Raw genomic sequence first — 9,113 nt, forward strand, 5'->3', positions numbered from 1 at the left:
CGCAAAATTTGATTTTTCTACCAAAGCCCTGTTTTGCTTTGTGTCACATATTATGGTGGCAGATAAAAGACAGGGTGTGGTATGAAAAGGGAAACCCCAATAACATGGCATTGTGGTTGTGAGAATAATCGTAATGCGACACAAAACGGTATTGTTAAACTTGGCTTTGGAAGTTTATATAGAATGGTTCCTGCGCACGGCGGGTTTTTACAAATGTCTTTGAATACTTATTTGCGTGAAGTCCGCACTATTAATAGGCAAAAATTCCTACAAACGTAATTACATCTGCGACTAATTGTTAATACTTTACATATAAATTAAACATACCTCAAATAAAGCTTCCTAACAACAACTTTATCACATAACATCCAAATATCCTGATCCTGTTTTAAACAATTAACAACGGCCTATGGGAGACGTGAGGAAACGGTTTATAACTCGTTGAATGTTCTTTGGTTACTACCAAATGGAAAGAAAAACAGAATAAAAAGGTGTCCCATCTTCCCCCATTCTACTATATATATATATAACAAGGCATAAATACGACAAACAAAATAGGATGTTGTATTTAAAAAACGTATGAAATATTGCAACTTACTATACCTATATACTTTCTCTTAGAATGCTTGTTGCTTTCTGTACACGTACTATTACTTATTTAAACTTTAGATTTTCTAAAAGTTGTAATTCACCTGTTTTGTGTTGTGTGAAGTTATATCATGCTCGTACAAAATATAGTCAGGTGCAATAACACATAAACCGTTTAGTCGAAATAAATTTTCTAAGCAATATATACACGCCGCTTTACGGCGTATTGTTGAGAACCAAGCTCATGTTAGGAAATATCCGTTAACAAAGACAAGGGTAAACATTCGGATACTCATATAAACCAAGCGCTCTTTATAACATAAACCACTATACATTGCAACTGTCAAGTCCAAAACCATTGCCTGCTGGCTTGGATCGGCATTTTCCATTTGTGCTCAGGGTGTTTGAGGATAAACAGACACCAAACACTTGAAGTAAAATAGTCGTTTGTGGAACAATTTTTCCGGTCCAGGTGCTCTGACAAACCATGTATTACGACTTAAACTTAAATGACACATATGTACATCCAATGGTTCAATTTAAAGCCGGCGTAGACAACATTTCCCAGTCGGGTGACGTAACCACCATTCAAAAATTCCAGATTTTGAAATTTCCCCTTGTTTTCATTTAAAGCATGAAAGCAAAAGTAAATACAATATTTGCATTCTTATCAATTTCATTCCGAGTTAAACTTACTTTAAACATCAACAAAATAAGGGCTATACTTGTTGTGGCGTTATTATATACCAGTTAGACACCCAATAATTTACCGTGTTTTCAACTTTCTTAAATGTAAATAAGCCATCGTTGGAGAGCTTTATCCACCATACGTAATTCACTGTGACGCTTTAGGGTTTGTCCTTTCTAGTAAAGTAATCGGTCCTTGAAGCGACTATTACACATACAGTAGGGCGGGAAAAGATAGGACAACTTTTTAGTCTACTTTCTTTTCCCATTAGATAGTAAATAAATAACTCTAAAGAATTATAAACCGTATCCTCATGACTCCCTTGGACCGTTGTTAATTGTTTAAAACACAATCGCGATATTTGGATTTCATGTTTTAAAGGTCTCCGTTTCTCCCCGCCCTATTATATATCAATACACATTGCTGTTATATACCTGCGACGTTCGTAAAATTACGTGTTATGCTGCCATTCAATTTGCGATGCTGAAAAATATCTCTGCGCGGTTGTTTTCCTCATATCTGGTATATACTGGAAATACCCAGCACGCAAGTTAGTCAACCTTTAAACCACTACGTCTGTTACACAACTCTATACCCGTGTTACATAATTACATTGAAGTGATAGGGTATAAATTTTGAGGTGATCGGGTATAAGTAGACAGAGCACGAGAGTCAGATCACCTACCACGTAGATACAGTGGCGGATCTAACGACGCATCGTACATATTAAACGCTTGGGCAGCGGCGTGGATAACTAAGATAATACGATTCAAAGGAACATGACCTTTGCTACAAAAAACTTCTCTTTTTCCACTTTGTCTTTCACATTTTTTTTTTTCTGCCCATGTGGAAATGTCTGTACCAAGACATTTATATATCGATCTCAAACACGTACATTATTTACGCCAGTACCTGATATATAACTTACACCTAACAACTCATATAGAGGTTAAGTAGGCTCTCTCGACGAATAATCAGCGACCTTCATACACCCATACTAGTATACATGTCTATCGAACTTGCTGACTTGCGTAAACTACTTCGAGCTTATAAGTAACCCACGCTAACCCCATCCGTCGGCGACACACGCTTTATACCGACGTCATTCGAATTCTTGTTCGGCGTGCGTAACGAGACTTGGTCAATACAACTCTCTCTCTATTTGGCCTCTGTCGTGTTTTACAGATTTTTTTACGCTGTAGCACAAATGGAAAATGCCAATCCAAGCCAGCAGACAGTGGTTTAGACTTGACAGTTATATTTTATAATGGCATATCGTTTACACAGACAACTATATGACACTCTGGTTTACACTGAAGCGAAACTAGTTCCAATTTATGCCGGAAATATACAAAGCGTATAAACCAATACAGGTACACGAAAGTCACGACACACTATAAAAAACTTTGAACACATTCCATTTCCGCCAAAGAATTGAAACTTTTGCTATATCTTTGATCAGTCCCCACTCTTGCTAAGCAAATAAAGCGGACAAAGGTAGCAACCTGCAATACGATCCTCACGCAAGAGTTTTGAACCCCTTGGTAGATACTCTTTTTAACTCAGTTCTGTCCCTGCGTTAGACAAACTTTTCTGACTCTTTTGTATGGAACTGAATATATAACAAACAGCACGTTCCGTTTCCCACAGCTCTTGCCAGCTGAAGTTAAAATCCAGTCGATTGCTGAAGCGTGGCAACAATAAGTTTCTCGCTTGTCCTGAAATTACCTTCGTATGCATAACGATAACAATACTCTATCGAGCGTACAACTCATACGCATGCTGCGTAACATTACGTAGGAATAGATGATGCGTTTCCCAACTGCCCACTTTGATGATACGCAAACGTTTCAGCACCAGCAGAAACAAGACTTACAATGAAAATTTCGTCATCTGATGTATTGTTTGGGTGGTGTCACTGTCATGAATCTTATTTAATCATTATTACACTTCTGTTTTAACCTACGTCTTATAATGACTTTCGTTTTCCCTTCACTTCTTATCTTTTACCCTTTAAATGCAAATGAACTAATAAACTATAAACCCAACAATCTTGTTTATTGTCGTGAGGATACGGTTTTATAATTCTTTATATGGTCTTTTTTTACTACCAAATAGGACGAGAAAAAAAATGAAAAGGTATTCTATCCAATTTTTGTTTTCGAGAGGTTGTAGTTTGATCTCTATATGATTACGTCATTAATTAGAGTACTATAACGTAAAGCACCGTAAGGGAGAATAGTGAAGTTAGTTATAACGTCACCCCTTGTGCTTGTGACTTGTTTTGTTAGCGGTCGCTTGAGTTTGTATTAGTTGTAACATGTGAATACTTTATACCAGCTCGATTTCAGAATAGAAAATTTATTTATTCAGGACAAAACGTGTACATGTTACCGCTAATGTGTAACGTGTAAAAATATGTATAGTATAGCTTGAGGTCAGATGGAACATGTTTTTATTCTCTTTTATTGTCCCATTTTGTAGTAAACAAAGAATATTTACAAAACTATATACAGAAAGTTGGTAATTGTTAAAATCAAGACTGGGAAATATGGAATATTGTGTGGTATCCATCTATACCCCACCGTACTATACGTTCAGTTTGTGTGGCGAATTGATAGCCAGTTGCTTACCCAGATATGAGAACCAGAAAACTTTCACAAGCTTGTTTTGGTGGTTTACCCAATACTGTTTCAGATAGTGTTATGTCCGAACTCTGTGGGGTTTTGGGCGCGTCAACATTTTCGCGCCTGTTGTGACGTCACCAACGGTTTTGGCGCGAGCACGGTAGCGCATGTCGTGACGTCATTGATTACGCGCGAGGCATCTTTCTTTCGCGCGTCTTTTTATCGTTGTTTCTCAGTATTCTTTGTTTCACATTATCAGTCTCTGTCTGTAGTCGTTGTGTAACGTGTCGTATTGCCCAAGTTAGTCTCGTTTGATAGTGTATGATTTCTACATAGTATACTTGTTCTATATCGTGATAATCTATTTAATTTATGTCGTTACGTTATAGCTCACTGGCTAGGATTATTACCCTTTATCTAGAACAATAAATATGATACCAAGTACAAGGGTGCGGACTTATTAATGGCGACGAGGTAAACAACCGATAACGCACATCCCAAGCATCAATAATCCTAGTCAGATCCTAAAAGTGGATATCCTGAAAAGCTTCATCGAAAATCCGCCGCAAATATGGAAGTTGCAGCTTCAGCCATGCCAAAGTTTGATCCAGAGGAGCACCGCAACAACGTTTTCGACGCATTCGTGGAATATATCGATGCGTTCGAGTTTGAATACGAAGCGATTGCAAAGGAACCACCCGCGGACACAGTAGATAAAGACAAATGGAGGGAAATTCAGAAGCGCAAGATTTTCCTCGGCAGATACGCATCCCGAACTTTCCAAACGGAATATAAGGATACGGTCCCCGAAGCGGACCGAAAGCAACTAACATTTCCCAACCTGGTGGAAAAAATGAAGTCCAGGTACGAACCAACAAAAAACTATACTCTAGCCAATCACGAATTCCATAAAATCGTCCAATTTGAAGACGAAAGCTTTGATGTCTACGCACATCGAGTAAGGCACGAAGCACAGTCGTGTCACTTCAAATGTGAAAACAGCAACTGCACCGTCGCAGATATAATGATCCGCGATCAAATCATCATCGGCAGCAGCAACAATGAGATCCGTCGGAATGCCTTAACTAACCAATGGAACCTAAGCCAGCTCATGGAGAATGGCAGGAAGCTGGAGGCCGCAACATTTAGCGCACATAAAATTGCACAGGATCAGTGCTCTGCTACCTTCATTTCTCGGGTAAGGCCCGGAAAATATTCGGGCGCAAAACGCCAGAGCAATAAAACGGCCACACATCAATGCAGAACATGCTCCAACAAAGCCTGTGAAGGGGGCAAACAATGCATTGGATCAAAAATGCGATGCTTCGATTGCAATGAAATGGGTCATTTTCGAGGGTCTCAAGCATGTCGCGCCAAACCTAAGAAACATCGAAGGCGCACGAGGCGCGTAGAATCCGATTCGGAAAGCGAAAGCAACGGCAGCAGCTACTCATCGGAGCGATCAACTTCGTCAAAATCCTCAGCGGACAGAGGCAAGCGTCACGTCAGCACTAGACCACGGCGAGCAAAATTGAATCGAATGAGAATTCACCGAGCCCATCATCGAACGCGAAACACGAAGATGCCCAATCATCCAAAATACCGGGTCAATGTTATAATCAAGGAACAAGACGTTCCAGCATTTGCAGACACAGGAGCGGACATCAACGTCCTGTCAGAGGAAACAGCAAATTTTCTTGACCTCCCTCTCACATCAACAACGACAAGAGTGCGACCGTACGGATCCAAATCTCTTAAATGCATTGGCTATTACGAAGGAAGTGTCACATTCGGCGATGCATTCGCAATAGCAAAGTGTTACGTTATCCCAGGACGGGCAGAAACACTTCTAAGCGGCAAGCTCTGCGAAGCCTTGGGGATTATCAAATTCAACCCAACACCAAAAGTCATGGGAAAAAGAATATACAAAATAAGCTGTAAGGATGCAACGAAACAGCAATTGGTCACCGAATATCCATCAGCGTTCGGTGGGATCGGAACACTCCATGAATACAAAGTCCATTTCTACGTCGACCCAGAGGCAATACCAGTGGCGCAGCCAGCCAGACCAATTCCCTACCATTTGAGGGACCGATTCCAAAGAGAAATTGAGGAAATGAAAGAAAATGACATCATCGAGGAACACCACGGCCCTGCTCCATGGGTCTCCAACCCAGTCCTGGCCCCTAAGGAAGGGGGGAACATCCGGGTAACAATAGATATGAGGCAAGTTAACAAAGCTCTCAGCTCAACGAATATCCCAATCCCACGGGTGGAAGACATCAAAGCAAAGCTGTCCGGATGCAAACTGTTTAGCAAACTCGATTTAAAGTCAGCCTTCCACCAGCTGGAACTTGATGAAACGTCACGCCAATTAACAGTGTTTCACGCAGGCAACCGATTAATGCGATACAAGCGACTCACCATGGGAGCAAAGCCCGCCTCAGGAGAACTAACCAAGGCCCTAATGCCCATATTTAACAACATCCAGGGTTGCCACGTCATACATGACGACATTGTAATCGCCGGCAAGTCATCGACAGAACACGACAACGCTTTACACGCCACCATGCGAAGGATTGTAGAAGTGGGCCTAACGCTAAATCCAGAAAAGTGCATTTTTGGAAAAACTCAAATTCCATTCTGGGGAATGATAGTTTCAGATGAAGGAATGAAGCCAGATCCATCGAAGATCGAAGCACTCCAAGCAGCCACACCTCCAGAGTCAAAAGAGGAGGTAATGTCATTCTTGTGTTTTGTTCAGTCTTTCTCCGACTTTATCCCGCACTTATCAAGACACACAATCCATCTAAGAAAACTAACCAAAAAGAACGTACCATTCCGTTGGAGTAAAGAGTGTAAGCATGAGTTTGAAACACTCAAGTCCTCACTGCAAGAGAAAACACTTCTTGCATACTTCGACCCAACCAGGCCGACGTTTATTTTTGCAGACGCACACACCTCCGGACTATCTGCGATACTTACACAAGGCAAAAGAGTGGACCAGTGCCGACCGGTCGCGTACGCAAGCCGAGCGACAAGACCGGAAGAGAGCCGTTACCCTCAGCTTGATTTGGAGGCCTTGGCCGTCGACTTTGCTCTCCGGCGATTTCGGCCCTACATAGCAGGAGGACCGAAAACTACGGTATTAACGGATCACAAGCCGCTAATAAGCATATTTAGCAACACCCGCAAAGGGTCAATCCGCACCGACCGGATCAAGTTAAGGCATCAAGACCTATGCTATGAGATAAAGTGGGCACCGGGAAAGATCAATCCCGCGGACTACTTGTCACGACACGCCATCCCATTTAAGAACCTAGCTAAAACAATTCAGAGAGAGTCGAACGAACTTGAGAAAACGGTGTGGATGCTACAGTACTCCCCATATACAGAATCGGTCTCAATGAGACACATCGTCCGCGATACGGCGAACGACAAAACACTCTCGAAACTAAAGCAATACATACACAAAGGATACGTCCCTCGTTCGGAACCAGACCTCGACCCGTACAGAAAGCTTCTGCCGGAATTAAGCATAGTGGACCAAATGATTATGAAGGGAACCAAAATCGTCCTACCACGGTCACTATGGAAGTCGGCGATGGCGAAGGCACACCAAGGAGGCCACCCGGGGATCAATGGACTAAAAAGACGAATCCGCAGCCATTTCTGGTTTCCAAACATAAACAAGATGGCAGAAGAAACAGTCCAAGCATGCAAACCATGTCAACTGTACACAAACAAAACGATGAAAGAACCATTGATGTCAATCCCTTACCCCGAACAACCATGGCAAGACGTAAGTATTGACCTATTTGGGCCTATGCCCGATAGAAAACATGTGATAGTGGTGCAAGACATAAAAACAAGGTTTCCAGCAGCGAAGGTGGTTAACTCAACGGGAGCCAAGGATGTGATTCCGGCGATTGCCGGTATATACAACAGCTACGGGAACCCGGACAACCACCGGACAGACAACGGACCGCCTTTCAACTCCAAGGAGTTTACAAAATTCTCAGAATGCAACAACATTAACCACAGGACATCATTTCCGTACCATCCGCAGGCAAACCCGGTCGAGACCTTTATGAAGCCACTAGGGAAGGCAATGAAAGTGGCGAGCTGGGAAAGGCAAAACAAGCAGCAGGCGGTGGACCAACTCCTCGCTGCCTATAGATCGACGCCACACCCCTCAACAGGCCAAGCACCAGGCAATCTAATGTTCCGAGGAGGGTACAAAAAAGACATCACCCGTCAGGTTCTCGACAGGGAAGAGGTATCAGCGGCCTACAAGAGGGACAGAGAGAAAAAGGAACAAAACGTAGACAAATGCAATGAATCAAATCACCGAAAACATTCTCAGTTCGAACCAGGGGACCTGGTTATGGTAAGAAACACAGTGCGAACAAAATTTAACCCGATATTTGGCCCTCAGATTTATAAAGTAATCAGAACACTGAGCAGCGGAGCCGTGCTGCAGAGACTAGAGGACGGCCGAGTGCAACAGCGTCACGGCAACGACATCAAACCCGTCACCTTCGAGAACAAGGAGAGGGCGGACAGTGAAACGTGCCAGTGGGTGTGGCCGGACGATGGGGAAGAAATGGCTGATCAACAAACCGAGGGCCACGAACATGATGAGAGCAGACCAGACCCAACGACAGAAGACGAACGAACCGTGGTTCAAGCCGAACCGGCAAGGCGAGCCCCACCGGAAAGGCGTAAGCAACCGACCCGGGCGAAAGTACCGAGAGCTCTAAAACAACTACAAGACTACAACAAGCCAGGGTTGATAGAAACACAGAACTGAATGTTTTGGCAAAAAAAAAAAAAAAAAAAAAAAAGTGGGACTATTGTTATGTCCGAACTCTGTGGGGTTTTGGGCGCGTCAACATTTTCGCGCCTGTTGTGACGTCACCAACGGTTTTGGCGCGAGCACGGTAGCGCATGTCGTGACGTCATTGATTACGCGCGAGGCATCTTTCTTTCGCGCGTCTTTTTATCGTTGTTTCTCAGTATTCTTTGTTTCACATTATCAGTCTCTGTCTGTAGTCGTTGTGTAACGTGTCGTATTGCCCAAGTTAGTCTCGTTTGATAGTGTATGATTTCTACATAGTATACTTGTTCTATATCGTGATAATCTATTTAATTTATGTCGTTACGTTATAGCTCACTGGCTAGGATTATTACCCTTTATCTAGAACAAT

This window comes from Ciona robusta, chromosome 1 (assembly GCF_009617815.1).
Source record: "Ciona robusta chromosome 1, ASM961781v2".
Taxonomy (NCBI): Eukaryota; Metazoa; Chordata; class Ascidiacea; order Phlebobranchia; family Cionidae; genus Ciona; species Ciona robusta.